The sequence below is a fragment of the Triturus cristatus genome, chromosome 3_1 (assembly GCF_964204655.1).
Source record: "Triturus cristatus chromosome 3_1, aTriCri1.1, whole genome shotgun sequence".
NCBI lineage: Eukaryota > Metazoa > Chordata > Amphibia > Caudata > Salamandridae > Triturus > Triturus cristatus.
In genome coordinates this window covers 989,151,282-989,167,492 of record NC_140583.1, presented here as the reverse complement: position 1 = coordinate 989,167,492, position 16,211 = coordinate 989,151,282, and positions in this window count along the sequence as shown.

Genomic DNA, 16,211 nt, shown 5'->3' with positions numbered 1-16,211 from the left:
TCTTGCTCGTCCTCCAATTCGAGCCGTGTGTGCATCCCGCTGGAAAAGAGACTGCGCCCCTCATCGCCCCTCCTAGGGCCGTGACACTCAGAAGCTCGCCTGCCTCCAACCCGTGAGAGCCCCGCTCCGTCCCGAGCCGCTCTCTGTTCCCGGGCCAGGCCGCCTGCATCCCTGTCACCGCCTGCCATTGGAGTGCGCTGAACGCGCTATCACCCCTCCTGCCGGAAGCCGTCCGACGACTGTGATCTACGCCGGGTCACCCAGCTGCACTAACCGTGCCCTGCGACCCCGCTTCGCTATCCCCGGACATCTCAGGCCGCGCCGCCCCCGCTGTGGAGACCCTCCTGCACCGCCGTGCTAAAGGGTCGCGGGCCGCGCCTGCCTACTTGCCCACACCTGCTGATTGAGGACCCAAGAACACTTCCCAAGCTGAGAGTCGCACCGACCTGTGCTGACTCTCCACATCACGGAAGAAGTTCCAGCATCGGGCTCGGGGCCCGCAACGCCTTATTTCCCCGTTCGCAGGAACCGATCTCTGTAAGTACTGGAACTACAAGTAAAGAGACTACGAAGTATCCATTTGAAGCTACGAACAACGAACATTTGCCCGCTTTACAACCTGGTGGCATAGCGAAAACGTTATTGGTCTTGTGATAAGTCTGCTGAGATATATATACACCTTATTTTTACATAAAGAATCGTATTTTTATATATATCCAAGTCTGGTGTCCGTTTCTGGGGGGATTGATGTATTTACTGTGTGTATGATTGTAAGTGCTTAACCAACAACGCCTGAGGAATCGCCTTGGCTGCTCACGCCACGCACCTAAAGGGTGAGCAAGGGTCATTCGCGAGGGGTTATCCTGCGCCCTGACGTGGAGGAGAGGGTTCCTGCTTGACACAAGGGCAACCTTGCGCCAACCAGAGATCCCCGACTCTAACAGTGTGATATATAAAATAGTAATTATCTTTAAGATTACATGAAAGAACAGTACAATGTAAGGTGGCAGAGTGGACGTTAAGACGCAGATCTGAATGTTCATTTGAGCTAAAAGTGGTGTGGGCAGCCCCATTTGAAAGTAAAAGCGCGCATGGCGCGCTGCACATCGTGCCTGCAGGACCAGAAAGTCGTTTAAACAAGCATTTGCAACGCAATAGGTCTCGCATTTGTGAGAGTTTAAGCTATTGGCATTGTAAATAATAATGCATTTTATTTATGTTTTAAAAATCAACAAGTAAATAAAAGGCATTGTCATTTACAATGCCAATAGCTCAAACTCTAGTAAATGCGAGACCTATTGCATTGCAAATGCTTGTTAATCAACGTTCCTTTGTAATCTATGGATGCCCTGGATGGAAAGACCCCTGACTACAGCCCATGCCCTAGGAGTAAACTCCAGTGTGAGAGGCATATTCGTTTTTATTTACCTGTAAAATGGCCTCCACTTTTATTGTTGACAGTTTTTCTTCAGGAATAACAAAAGTGTCAACAAATCCATTTATAGAGTATAAGAATCTAACTTAAATAAATGCCATAATTTACACTAGATGTTAACACAAAAATGCTTAATAGAATGAAACTTAGGAAAATGTCCCTTTTCTTAAATTTGCAAAATTAACGTCTAGTGTGATTTTTGCAGTAGGCACTAATTTCTATTGTAATTACACTTCTAGGCCAGACTATGATTATTTCATTTTGTACATTTCAGTAAATTTTCTTCTTTAATGAACAAATGCTTCCAAGAAATACTGAACTATGCAATATGATTTGATAAACGATACACACTTGACTTGTTTAAACATGTAGGGGCAGATTTACAAGCCCCTTGCGAGACATTTACGCCGCCGTTGCGTCACTTCTGTGACGCAGCAGCGGCGTAAGCCATGCGCCATGTTGCGCCTTATTTACAACGTGATGCATCTGGGGAGATGCGTCACGTTGTAAAGCCCTGCGCTACATTAAACCTGCGTCAGGTTTAATGTATGCAGGGTGGGCGTTCCGTCGGAAAAAGCCTCGGAAAAGTGACGCAGTGAAATCTACAAGATTTCACGGAGTCACTTTTCCGACGCTGCTGCGTCACAACCCTGCGCCTGCTTGAAGCAGGCGTAATGCATGACGCAGCATGTTAGGTATGGGCATCCCCTGAGCATTGCTGGAGTTGCGTCGTGCTTGCGACACGGCTCCAGCAACGCACCGCCCTTATGCCATCAGATGCGACACGCATCTGTTTATCCTTGCGCCACGATGCGCTGCTTCGTAAATGCGGCGCATCTGTGGTGGCGCAAGGGTAAACTTGCGTGACTCATCTTTCCTGGCGCATCCCTGCTGATTTGCAGGGATGCGCCAGGAAACATAAATCTGCCCCGTAATCTCTGTAGAATGTGCTGACTTAAAAACTGTATTTCTTCTTTTCCTAAGCTACATGTTCTCATTGTATTTAGTTAGGTTTCTAGCTGCCATGTACATAATCACAATGCTGAATGCCGAATAGTTTATTAAAAAATAATGCTTACATGAAGACGTGAATCTAATGACTTAATATCGTAGGTCACAACTAGAATGTTTCTGCCTTTAGAATAGCTCATTGTTACTCAGTGGACTATTGAATAGCTAATAGTTTAGACTACAGGGTTCACGTGGGATCCCATAGTGAAGCTAACGGACATGAATGTTTACCAACTAGGTTGACACCTGTAGATAGCACCTTGCTTACTTCATACGTTTACTTTGGAAATGATGGAATAAGCATCAGATCATCGGACGATCCTTCCTCATTGGCTTAAGATGACCTAACACCAGTATGAATTGTTACATATGTTTTGTGTTTTATAATATACGTTTTCCTAGTTAGAATTAAGGCAGTGCAGTCCAGTCTGATCCGGGCCATCCTTCTGCGACTATCCCTTTCCCCCATGGCACTTTTTACCCTATTTGCTGTGAGCTACTGCTGACGTGATCTCTGTTGCATTCTACTTTGTGGGTGTCTATTTTCTTTAACTGTTATGGCTACTGCTGTGACTATTCTCTTAGCTTAACTTTGAACAATTGTTACTGCGACTATTTGCTGATGTTGATTTGAAAGAAGAGACTCAGATGAGTTTCTGGATCTACTCTTCATGAGGAGTTCAGCTTCAATCTGATTCTTTTTCAATGCACCTTTATATTTTGCTCTTATACAAAAGGACTCTTTATGGGTTCTGGTAGGTTAGACTCTGCTTAGAGTAGAATAGGGATTGATTTCGTCAATGGAACAAGCTGTAATTTACTTGATTGATTCTTCTAACTATGATTTTTCTTGCTATTTCTGTAAACAGATTTATCTGATTCACTACTTTGATTAAAAAGACAAAACAAATACTGAACACTAATTGATAATTAAAGGTTTTCGAACTGATCCTAAACTCTCATCATTGACTGAACTAAATTACTTAATTGTTGATGTCTATTAAGATGCTTTCTTATTGAAGCTCCATTCTCAAATGGTGGCAAAGATCCATTCCTGAGAAGAATATTTTGGTGCAGAGTTGGAGACCTCTATTGTAAGTTACAGGTTGAACTGAAATGATTAACAAAGAACCTTTCCGTGCCATCACAATCATGCTAGGATGCATAGCAGACCTGTTGTCATGGATTAATATTCCCTGAAGTGGCTCTTGCTTTGTATGTGAGAGATGTGAGAGCCATTTCAGGAGGGAAGAAAAACCTTGAGGAGGCTGAATATATTTAAATTTGGTACTGTGGTGGACGTACCGGCTAGTTTAACCAAGCTGAATTGCTTAGCTTAAATATGGCCTTAAGCCTGTTCATTGGGTAATGAAAAATAACAGTGACAGATAATAGGGCAGTCACTTCCTTGAATTTAAAACTGCTGCATTATGTCAAAAGAGACATGGCCTTAGAGAATATGATGGAGCCGCTGTGATACAAGCTTTATATTAACATAATAAATCTATGATGTCTAAAACCATTGGTCAAAATGGTGGGATCTGAGGGGCACAACGTGCCCATACTTTTCTAATTTAAGAAAAACTGTTCTCCTACTTTATGTGACAAGACACTCATCCCGGGGCGGTTAATTCTGACAGTTAAAATGCTTCAGCTGAATTGTAAGGTAGAGAGTCTCCTGTGCTGTGAAACCAAGGGTGGCACAGACAGCTAAACAAGCCTTCCTTCCAGGGTGCCTGCTTGCCTGAAAGAAATGTAAATGCATGCAACTATAGTCAATCTGCAAATGTAAATGCTGCCTGGAAGCCAGTATTGGCTTTAATTAAGGGAGTCATTTAGAGTTTCCTGATGACACAGATATATTCTTTTTGAGTGGTATTACAGGCATGTTACCAGCTGAGCTTTGAAGAGTGTGCTTTTAATTGACAGTTATTTAAAGATTGCACTATGTGCAGTCTGGGTTTTACTAAAATCTATATTTAGAATCATTTTATCTTAAACCTTTTTGTGCATTTTGTAGCTGACTATCTTATAGTATGTCTAATGCAAGTTTAGAATAGTGACTTACATATCACCAGTGTTATCTGTCACAGACAGGAACCTTGTAGCACTAGAGATACACAAGTCACTGTTCTCCATAGCATCAACCAAGATTCAGTAATGTGGCTCTCTGGTTGCAGACACAGACCTCTAATCTGTTTCAATAGAGGTTTCATAATGTTTGAAAGTGTATTTCTTACTGATTAACTTACCTTGCATTTATTTGTATTTTAAGATGTGCCTTATTTCATTTGTAGTCAACTGATGGTGAAAGACCAAAAAAATTACAGAATGTTTTGTTTCTTTTTGTCACACCTTTGACCCTGCCCACACTCTCACCCCCACAAAACCTTTGCGCGTAGCATCACACTTACCATACTTATGTCTAAAATCTGCAGTTTTGTGGCACTTGAGAGGGATGGTAGCTTTGGTCTGTAACCTTTGACCTTGTACGTTTTGTGTAATCTAGAAATAGTGCTCAGCTTTCTTGAAGAAAATCCTAATGAGCTCTGTGTTATCTGATCAGTACCTCTGCTGTTTGATGCTTTCTAATTCTTGAGTCTGTGAGTGTGAAACACTGGCTATTCACTACAGTGGAATGGTAGCATGTGTGTCTTGTTCGCTGATTAACAACAGGATTTCATTACTCTACTCGGTCGTCCTCTTAGAAAGAAGACCCAGATGTGTGGCCACAACATTAAAGGCTGAATTAATGCTGTATATTTAAAATATAACTTTAAGTAGTTATAATAAACTAACTTCTCAAAAACAAGTTAAAGGCTAGCTGCAGTTAGAGGGCAGATGAACACCCTTAAAGTAGGCCCCCTTTTCAAAATGAAGCTCATCGACAATGAACTAGATTGCTTGGTCATATATGCCCTTATGGCTCGAAGAAGCATAATTTCATACATTATATTTCAAGGATTGCAGTTTTAGCAACTCAGAAAGCTTTAAAACTTTTACTAAAATCTTTTTGAAGCTGACTCTGTAGAGCAGCACAATATTTTCATTATGAAGCTTGTCTTCTAAGGACAACACCCGAGCAAAGTCTTGTCCTTAAAACCCCAAGATGATGCTCACAAAGAAATTAGTGATCTAAAAAAGTCAACACAATTGTTCTCCTGAGTTTATGTGTGAGTTTTTCTAAATTTGTTCATGCAAATTTGTTTCCTCGCTTGCTTATCTAGACTGTTCCTTTTCTGTCACGTATTGAGACTCGTAGACCCTTCCAGAGATAACTATCCCATGTTGTAAGCCTGGAAGAACCTAGGGGATTTGTCTCCTACAATTGATTGCTCAGATTCAATGGTGATGTCTAGTGATACATTGAGGTCATTACTGCATGAAGTGACCTTGTTATGTGTACTAGGGGTGAGCGGAATTTGCGAAATCCACTTTCGCAAATTATCGCGAAAATGTTAAAAATTACCGCAAACACGCGGAAATATCGCGAAGATGCGGAAGTTTTTTTCCCGCATGTTCGCGAGATTTTCTGCATGGTTGCGGCTCGCCAACTTACCCATGTGGTTGCTCGCGGGCGCGGCCATCTTGTTTTCAGTTGTCTTGCGGTGCATGATCGCGAGAAGAAAGACGTGATCGCGCGACGCATGACGTCACTGCGGGCGCGAACTGTCGCGAGACAGAGCAAATGGCTAAAAACAATACAACATCTCATGGAGAACGCGACCGGATCAAGAAAACTTGTCGGCGAACGCAGGGATTCAGGTAAGGCGATCGTGCGCGTGCGAGAATGTATTATTTTACAGCGCGAGCAAGAAACAAATTATCGCCAAGCTGCGGAATGCGGAAAGCAGAAATTTGGACATTTTCGCGCTCTCCGCGAACGCGAAAATGTCAAATTATCGCAATTTCCGCGAACGGAACAACATTTTTGCCCAGGCCTAATGTGTACACAATTCGAAGTCAGAGATTTTAAGTCTCGATATGCAGTTGTTGAAGCTTTTGCCTGAAAAGCATCCATCTCTTTTGTGCAAATCCTGAAGTAGACTGAGTTCATGCTTTTTCCACCAAACATTTGTTTAATAGGGATATTATTTGGCCACTGTTAGAAATGGGATCTCTAGTCATTGGTTGTCAGCGGTGTGGATAGGACTTGCATTTGCGCAGTACCACAGTGACAACTGGCTGCATTACAAAACCCTGCATTTTAGATAGTCACATGGAAAGGGATTATCGTGCCTAAGTTTGTTTTAAGTGTCATTTCTTTGGAAATGTGTTTCTTGTGCACTATGAGTTGGGTGTGCTGCCAAGGACAGAAACCAGAGAATCTGGAGGAGTGACTGCCCGTGTGCAGACTGCTATTGGGTTGGCCTGAAGCTGAAGGAGGGGTTCTTGGGTTGGCCTGATGCTGAAGGAGTGAGTGCCCCTGTACTGTCTGCTGGTTCTTGGATTGGCCTACAGTGGGGACTTAATTGGCATGGAGTAACTAGCTCTGGAGGCTAGATTATCCCCTAAGTGCAGTGTGAGTGGTCTGGATTCACCAGTAAGGGTGGGATCCAGTGGTGGCAGCAGAAGTAAGTCCAGTGCATGAAGTCCCCGTCCCGTTCCCAGAGTATGGTACCTGGTGCTCAGTAAGAGGGGTGCAGGTTGAGATTCAGGGGCAGTAAGGAACTGTCTCACCGGTCTGGGGGGGTGTGTGTGGATGAGTGATGGACAATTGGGTTTGAGTTCTCTGAAATAAGGAGCTTGCATGGGGGAGTGACCCTAGAGGAATGGTGCAGGTATCTTCTAACCCAGAGTTGTGGAAGAGGTTCAGAGTTAGGGGACCTCACAGTGAGAAGGTTGCAAGGCCTCACATCATGTCCTGCAAGGAAGGTGTGAGACTAGGCCGTATTCCGAGCCTCAACCTATCTCCGACACTGGATGGTTCTTAGAAGGAACACCACGTTGGGAGCCTAGTCTGTCCTGTTGGACTGTTCTTTGTGGGGGATCTCCCCGTGTTAGAGGATCTGAAGAGGCATTTGAGAGTGATTCCAAAAGGAGTGGCTGAGGTGTCTTCCAGCCAAGAGTGGTGGAAAAGGTTCAGAGTAGCCCAGCTAGCTTTCGGTGTAGTGGGAGGAGTGTAGGGGCTCACGTCCTGTCTCAGTGGAGAAGGAGTGAGTGGGACTGCGTGTCTCCAGGTGCCCGAAACCTCGTCTCAGGGCCTGGGTGGTTCTTTAGGGGAACACCAGGTTGGGAGCCTAGGCTGTACTGATAGACCATTTGAGGAGGATCTCATAGTGTCTGTAGAAAGTGGAGCTTCTGTAAGCAGAGCTCCAGCAGTTCTGGTGTCTGGCAGTACTGCTCTAGTTGGGAGGGTGCAGAGGTCCAGAGTGAGGTGTGAGAGGGGGGAAAGAGTCCCCAGTGGAAACCAGTGGGTATGGGGCCAGCCAGAAGGGCTGAGTCGCCAATGATTGGCCATGGTGATGCCATTTCTGACATGGGGGATCTGCACGCACTGTCAGATGGACAGGAGGTCGTGAGATCTGCGCCAGGCAGACTGTCACACGACACATTAGTTATGTGTCACCCTCGGGGGGGCAGTGTGCTCCCCGTGAAGTCCTGGTTCGCCAGGCATCTTACCAAAGTGTAGCGTCCCTGGGTTGGGGAGCCAGGAGCAGGTGTTTCCTGACCGGGATGGCAGGGCGGCTGTAATCAGTGTCCTGACCGGTTTGCCTTCTAGGGGTACCCCTGTGAACACAGGTGGGGCCAATCTTAAGTGAAGAGACTCTGTGTTTCCCAGAAGGGGTGGTGCAGGCCTAGCCGGGATCTTTAGGGTCCCTGGCTGAGTGTGGTAGTACTACCCTGAGAGCAGGTGGGGCCCATCTTAAGTGAAGGGACCCTGCTCTACAGTGGGAGGGTGCAGAACTCTGGAAGTCGGTGCAGAGGGAGGGAGTCCTCGCCTCTAACCCCGGTGCATCCGGCGAATGTGGATCCCAGGTGGTAGACCAGTTGATGGGGAGAGGTCCTGAACTGGTGGGAGAGTTGTGTTCTGAAGGGTGCTTCTCCTGGGAGAGTGCACAATCCCAGAAGTAGAAGTAGGGTGAGGAGGCGCTTTGCCCGTGACCTCTGGTCAGCCTGAGGGTGCGGACCCTAGGTTGAAGGATCAGTGGTAGTTTGGAACTACACTGAGAGGGAGAGTGGAGAATGGCTATTGGATGCCAGGGGTTACTGCCCCCCACTCTGTTGATTGGCAAGGACCAGATGGCCTAGGGCCTGGTTCTGGCCGTGGACAACTAGGGAGTACCAGTGGGGTAACCTAGTTATGCCTGAGAGTTCTTTTTCAGAGGGAACCACGTGGGTGCAGAGTGGCGTACAACCGGAGGGTGTCCCTGCAGTGCGGGCCCGCGTCTGTGTTCTATCGCCCCTAGGAGGGAAGCCCATCATGGTGGTGATTGGTCTGCCCTTCGTTTTGGCTGGGCAAAGAAAAAGGCCCTACATTATAAAAAACAAAAATTTACATTTCACCCATACAAACATCCGGTGAAAACCACTTCACATTGAATACATAAAACTGAGAGAAATAGTGTGTTCCCAATGTGATGAAGCAATGTTACTATTTTGCAGGCATGCCTAAACAGCAGCAAGCTCTCCAAGTAGATGTTGGACTTGACCCTTTTTGGCATGTTCACCCCTGAACTTTTTGCCTTAAGCTGTGGCATGGTGTTAGTGGTTTTAGGCCTCTGGGCACTTTAGCACTGTGGTCCAGAGTAAAGTGTGTGCGCTCTCTGAGTGCGTGTGGTGAGATTGGCCTGCCCTCCCATAGGAATGCATGGGGGATATGTGTGTCCATAGTAATTCCTGGTATGAGGGGAGTGCAGGGTCGAGTTTAGTATGTACAAACTCTTGAGGATAAATGCTGCGCAATGGTGTGCGCAGATTTATGGTGACTGGTGGAGAAATGCCACTTTTAGAAGTTGCAAAAACAACAGTTGATGGACCGAATGCAGAACAATGTCATACATTCACCCCAGTACAGAGATCTGGGCCTAAATCCATCGTTTTTTGCTCACCATGCCATTCCAGTTTGAACCCAGCCATATGCAAATCAGTCTTGACCCTGTGCCTCATGGGTACAGTCCAGCCCGAACTGCCAAGCCAGGTCCTCCCTGGACTGGAAACAAGCATCCTAGGACCGGTTTCGGGGTTTCACCCCTCTTCAGCCAGGATAGCTTGATTCCAGTGGCATGGAGAGCACGGGACCCACGTCTGGGCATACCCTTCCCACTCAGGGTGACAAATGCAAAAACAACAATTGATGGACAGAATGCAGAACAATGTCATACATTCACCCCAGTACAGAGATCTGGGCCTAAATCCATCGTTTTTTTGTTCACCATGCCGTTCCAGTTTGAACCCAGCCATATGCAAATCAGTCTTGACCCTGTGCCTCATGGGTACAGTCCAGCCCGAACTGCCAAGCCAGGTCCTCCCTGGACTGGAAACAAGCATCCTAGGACCGGTTTCGGGGTTTCACCCCTCTTCAGCCAGGATAGCTTGATTCCAGTGGCATGGAGAGCACGGGACCCACGTCTGGGCATACCCTTCCCACTCGGGGTGACAAATGCAAAAACAACAATTGATGGACAGAATGCAGAACAATGTCATACATTCACCCCAGTACAGAGATCTGGGCCTAAATCCATCGTTTTTTTGCTCACCATGCCGTTCCAGTTTGAACCCAGCCATATGCAAATCAGTCTTGACCCTGTGCCTCATGGGTACAGTCCAGCCCGAACTGCCAAGCCAGGTCCTCCCTGGACTGGAACCAAGCATCCTAGGACCTGTTTCGGGGATTCACCCCTCTTCAGCCAGGATAGCTTGATTCCAGTGACATGGAGAGCACGGGACTCACGTCTGAGCATACCCGTCCCACTCGGGGTGACAAATGCAAAAACAACAGTTGATGGCCTGAATGCAGAACAATGCCATACATTCACCCCAGTACAGAAATCTGGGCCTAAATCCATCGTTTTTTTGCTCATCATGCCATTCCAGTTTGAACCCAGACATATGCAAATCAGTCTTGACCCTGTGCATCATGGGAACAGTCCAGCCCGAACTGCCAGAAAGTCAGGTCCTCCCTGGACAGGAACTAAGCATCCTAGGACCGGTTTCAGAGTTTCACCCCTCTTCAGCCAGGATATCTCGATTCCAGTGGCATGGAGAGCACAGGACTCACGTCTGAGCATACCCGTCCCACTCGGGGTGACAAATGCAAAAACAACAGTTGATGGACCGAATGCAGAACAATGTCATACATTCACCCCAGTACAGAGATCTGGGCCTAAATCCATCGTTTTTTTGCTCACCATGCCATTCCAGTTTGAACCCAGCCATATGCAAATCAGTCTTGACCCTGTGCCTCATGGGAACAGTCCAGCCCGAACTGCCAAGCCAGGTCCTCCTTGGACTGGAACCAAGCATCCTAGGACCGGTTTCGGCAGGGTATGCCCAGACGTGGGTCTCTTGCTCACTTTGCCACTGGATTCAAGATAGTCTGGCTGATGAGGGTTATGAACCCGAAACCAGCCCCAGGATGCTTGTTTCCGGTCCAGGGAAGACATGGCTTGGCAGTTCGGGCAGTACTGTTCCCATGAGGCACAGGGTCAGACTGATTTGCATATGGCCATGTCTGAACTGGGGTGGTGGAGTGAGCTAAAGAATGATGATAGATTAAACCCAGATCAGTTGACTGGGGGTGAGTGTCCATCATCCCCTTTGGTATCATTTTTAGAAGTTGGCATTTCTGTGTGCTGTGTGTCTGCCTGCCTAATGTGAATTGCATGTCTGGCTTGTGATTGACAGGAGCTGAGAGGTGTGGGTGGCTCCAGGAGGGACAGGATGAGTCAGCTAGGCTGAATGGGACACCTGGAGGAAGAGTGGTGGGAGGAGTAATTCCCTGACTCTGAATGGGATGGTGCTTCCCTAGTACAATGCTGGCTCCGCCCCTGTGGTGTGTCTGATCACTGAGCTGGGCAAAACAAAGTGCTCCAAAACCCCTCTAAACCAGTCCTGACTGGTACCCCCAAGCCCTGTGCTGTGACACAAAGGAAATGTTAGTATAAATATAGGGGCTGTGACCCCATGAAAATGTTCCTGTTCTGTTGTGCTGTTCCTGACGTAGGGGGACTTGCTGCTGCTGGGGCCCAGGTGGAACCGCCATGGGGGCTGCCTCCCTGTTGGAGAGTCCTGTGTGCTGGCCCATGGGCCCAGGTATGCCCCTGAACCTCTTCAATAGAAGGGAGGTCCCTAGAGGTCAGATGGGTAGACAGGGGAAGTAGGGAACAACAAAAGTCAAAGAAGAGAAACAGAACCCACTGTCTACACTAAACTGATATCACTATGCCCAATACATGGGTCAGGTATATAGAAAAAAGCCAGAGGCCAGGACAGACTCGGATAGGTAAAAAAGACAAAAAGGATATAACAAGACACAGTTTATTTCAGTGACAATAATCAAAAAATGGTACTCATTGCATAAAGGATAAACAATATAGCATACATTCAATTTTATACAATAACAAAAGTCCAACGCATAGAACAAACAAAAAAACGATCATTCATTCAAACATCATACTCATATATAGGACAAAACAGACAAGAATACAAACATTGTACACATTAATTTCAAGTACGATTTAAAAATGGCCTAAACACTAAATGAGTTTAGCAAGATAACAATTCAAACAGGCTCGTGCGCTCCTAGTTCATAAGGGCAGATGGAGTCTTCTGATGGGCATGAGAAGACAGAAACCAACGCACGTTTCGGTGTTTGCCCATACAAGGCTACACCTTCATCAGGGCAAGGATGATGGAAGGCGTGTGGGACAACACAATAGAGACCTGTTATGCAATCATAAGACAAAGGAAAGACATTCTATTCAAAATAGTTTGGAAAAACCTCGCATTGGACTTTTTCTAAAGGATCTGTGGCTCCTAGCCCCTGTGAGTGCTTTATTTTATGTCCTAAAGGTGCTGTCTCCCTGCAGCTGAGGAGCATGTCTATTTTCTGCTTTGCAGCGCTGGGCTGCGATCGTTTTGGGAAGGAATCCCCAGCGTAGGGATGCCCCCGCTTTTGCTGACTTCATAGCGGGTGCCCACCCTGTGTCATGGCCGCTTAGACTTTGATTCAAAGGCGGGTGCTCACCCCGATTATTTTTATGGTGGCTTGATGCTTAGTATTTATTTTGAATGGCGGGAGCCCACCCCACTTTGTATTTTGAATTTCGAGGGAGCCTACCCCTCATTACCGCCGAAGGAACCAGCCGGGCCGTGGCTGAGTGCGACCCGGAAGACAGGCACCGTTGCCTGGTTGGGGGCGGGGCCTCGTGGCAGGCCGGAAGTACAGGAAGTCCGGCGCGAGTCCACCCTGCCTTGATGGACGCCGCAAAGAGAAGCGGCCGGATTCCCAGTGGGGCTCTCATCAGCGAAGAGAGCCCCGCGTGTTGCTGCCCGGGTGAAGTAATAACTGGCGGCCAAGGCCGCCGATGCGAGTACGGGGCTCCCATGTTCTTCTTGATAAAAATCGAAAAAGGCATCGCCAATTTCTTTATCCGAAGAAAAAACATCTCCCCCATCGTCTGCATTGATTTCTTTCCGATATAGCCTTCCTTGCCAAGAGCTTGCCTGCCCCTTCCCCATACTCAAAATGGGCGATCTTATTTGCCTCCCATCTGCACATAAGCCTTGTTCGGAGAATGCTTTCCAGCTGCTCCCTTAATTTACTGAGGTTACCCAGGTCCTCTAGCTGTCTTCCCACGATACCCTGACTACTAATATCTAACTCCACTGCCTTCATCTCTGCCTCTATAGATGCGATCTCCCCTCTGAATTTTTTGTTCCTGAAACTGACCCTGCTCGTGATAATTCCCCTCAAAAACGCCTTAAGGGAGTACCAAATCACGGTAATTATAGCTGAGCCTTGGTTTACATTCAAGAAGTAATCAGTCTCCTGGGATAAGAAGAACATCTCCTCCTCCTCCAGAAGTAAGGTTCGATCAAAAGACCAAACTCTGGACTGCTGGGCCTGCACCCAATCAAGATCTAATAATATCCCAGAGTGGTCCGAAAGATGAGAAGTCAAATATACGATGTCTTTAACCTTACCCCTTAGAGAATGACTGACCAGGATATAGTTTATTCTTGATTTGTGTCGATAGTTGCTGTTACAGTATGATACACCCAGCTGCTGACCAGATCTTTCTCTCCAGATGTCACAAAGGCCAGTTTGCGCCAAAATAGACTGTAAATACACCCAGGACTTAGAGGGGATAATAGCTCTACAACTTACAGATTTATCAAGTGTTGGATTAAGAACAATGTTACAGTCCCCGGCCATAATAACCTGGTCTGGGAAATCTAGGAGATGCGAAAAGATAGTCTTAAAATAAGAGGGGTCATCTTGATTTGGGCCATAATAGCCGACCAAAGTAAGCAGGAGACCCCTTAGGGAGACTTCCAGAATTACCCATCTGCCACATGGGTCCAAGAAATGATGTAGGATCTGGGCATTCGCTTGTTTTTTAAAGAGGATGAGAACCCCTCTAATATTGGCAGTCTGGTTTGTGCACATAAAGGAGTCCACCAATTTTTTATTCTTAAAACTTTCAGTGGGCTCTTCCTTAAGAAGATGGGTTTCCTGGAGGACAATGACATGCACGGGGGAATATTTTAGATACTGCAAGATCCTGGCCCTTCTGGGTCTCACCCGCAGGCCATTGACATTCCAGGACAGTATTTGGATTGTTTTCATGGCAGTTCAAGTCTGAAAACTTAGGCCCACTGAAGCCTAAGAGGAGACCAGCACCAGGTCCATCGAAAACCAACAGCGACTATCTGAACTGAGTTTGACGCGAAGGAGCACATTTTATATTTTATGCCCCTGTGCTCCCCACCCCACTCCCCGTGTACCCATCAACCCCTCCACCCCCCCTGAAGAACCACTCCCCCATTTGTCTGGACAGATGGAGTTCAGATGCTGCTGCCCGGAGCAGCCGACCCCGTCCTAATATGTGTAGGAATATTAAAAACAATTGAAAAGAAAGTGATTAAACCCCACCTAAGAAAGAAAATAAATAGATCCTGAAGAGAAAGATAAGTGGATAAATAGTTTTTTATGTCATCGTTATGTCAATTCATACAGAAGCTGAGGAGAGACAGATCCAGAGGGAGGAAACTGAACCTATTCCAGCCACCGAAAATAGAAATCAGTATCTAGGGGACCCCCTTTCCGATGCTGTCAGGCAACTCATCTGCCTCCTGAACTGATCTTATGTTGTGCATTTTATTATGATGCATAACTTTTAGAAATTCTGGAAATTTCAACTGAGCAATGGCACTGAGTCTCTTGAAGTCGTCCATCTTCCTTCCTAATTCCCCCTGCCTATCGAGAGTAGCTCTGGCAAGATCTAAGCGGATTTCAAAGGAGAAGTCCCTGGTCTTCAGTGAATTTGCCTTTAAGGCCATATTGAGGATCTTCTCCTTTAAGGAATAGGTAAGGAAGTTGATGAGAATTTTTCTTGGCTTTGTTCTATTGGGGTTCCTAGGAAACAGATCCCTGTGGATTCTCTGTATATCATTGCTCAGGGTCGCCTCTGATTCTTCTAGTTGCAGGGATTCTTTAAGCAGTAAGATGATATAAGGTTTACGGTCAGCCCCTTCACTCCCTTCCGGAATATTCAGAAGGCGAAGATTGTTTCTGCGAGAATTGTTCTCCAGCATCTCCATTCTATCGCGAAGGGCCACTTCCTCCCTTTTAAGTGACTGAATGTCGATATTAGTAGCCCCAAGATGATCTTTTAGTTCACCAACTGTATTCTCTAAAGTCTCAATCCTGGCGTTTAATAAATCCACTTTCCTCTCCAACGATTCACTAAAATTGCTGATCTCGCCCTGATTTGCGGTGGATATCGAGAAGCCCTTCTTTATGTCATCTGATAGTGTGGAGAAAAGAGCCTCCACTGAAGCCACTGAGGACCCACTCGTTTCCAGATTGTTGGAGCCTTTATCAGCCCCTCTGCTAACTTGGGCTGTGGCTACCACCTCACTCTGACCAGCAGGGTCTAACACTTTATCAGATCCCGCCACAGGCGAGCTCTCAGCGGCTGTGGTTGGTGCAACTTTTAGGGGAGGCGAACTACTCACGGACTCCATGCTGACAGAGACAGGTTTCACCATAGAATGCCCTGCTGATCCTCTTCTGAGGGCTTCGCCCTGCTTCGCGATGTCTAATACCTCCGGTTGTACTCTGAAGTAAGACCGGAGAGAAGGGGTCACCCTAACTTTAGTATTGAGGGGATTACCTTTAGCCCTCCCAGACTTAATACTTCTGCCTTTAACCTGATAAGTTTGGAATGCAGAGCTGCTGAACCCTCACCAACCACCCCGACACCCTGAAGCCAGCGATCGACAACTAGACAGCCCTCACCACCGAAGACACACTGAAGACAATGAAGTCAATCCACTCCGGGGCCCCCACGGACCACTGTCCCCACCACATTTTCAACAGAGCCGCCAACACCATCGCACCCATGCTCTGCCACACCATCAACCGCTCCCTGGCAACCACCACGTTCCCTGGCGACTGGAAACACGCCGAGGTCAACCAGCTCCTGAAGAAACCCTCGGCGGACCCCACTGACCTCAAAAACTACAGACCCATCTCCTTGCTCCCGTACCCAGTGAAAGTCATCGAGAAAGCCATCAACAGCCAACTCGCCACATT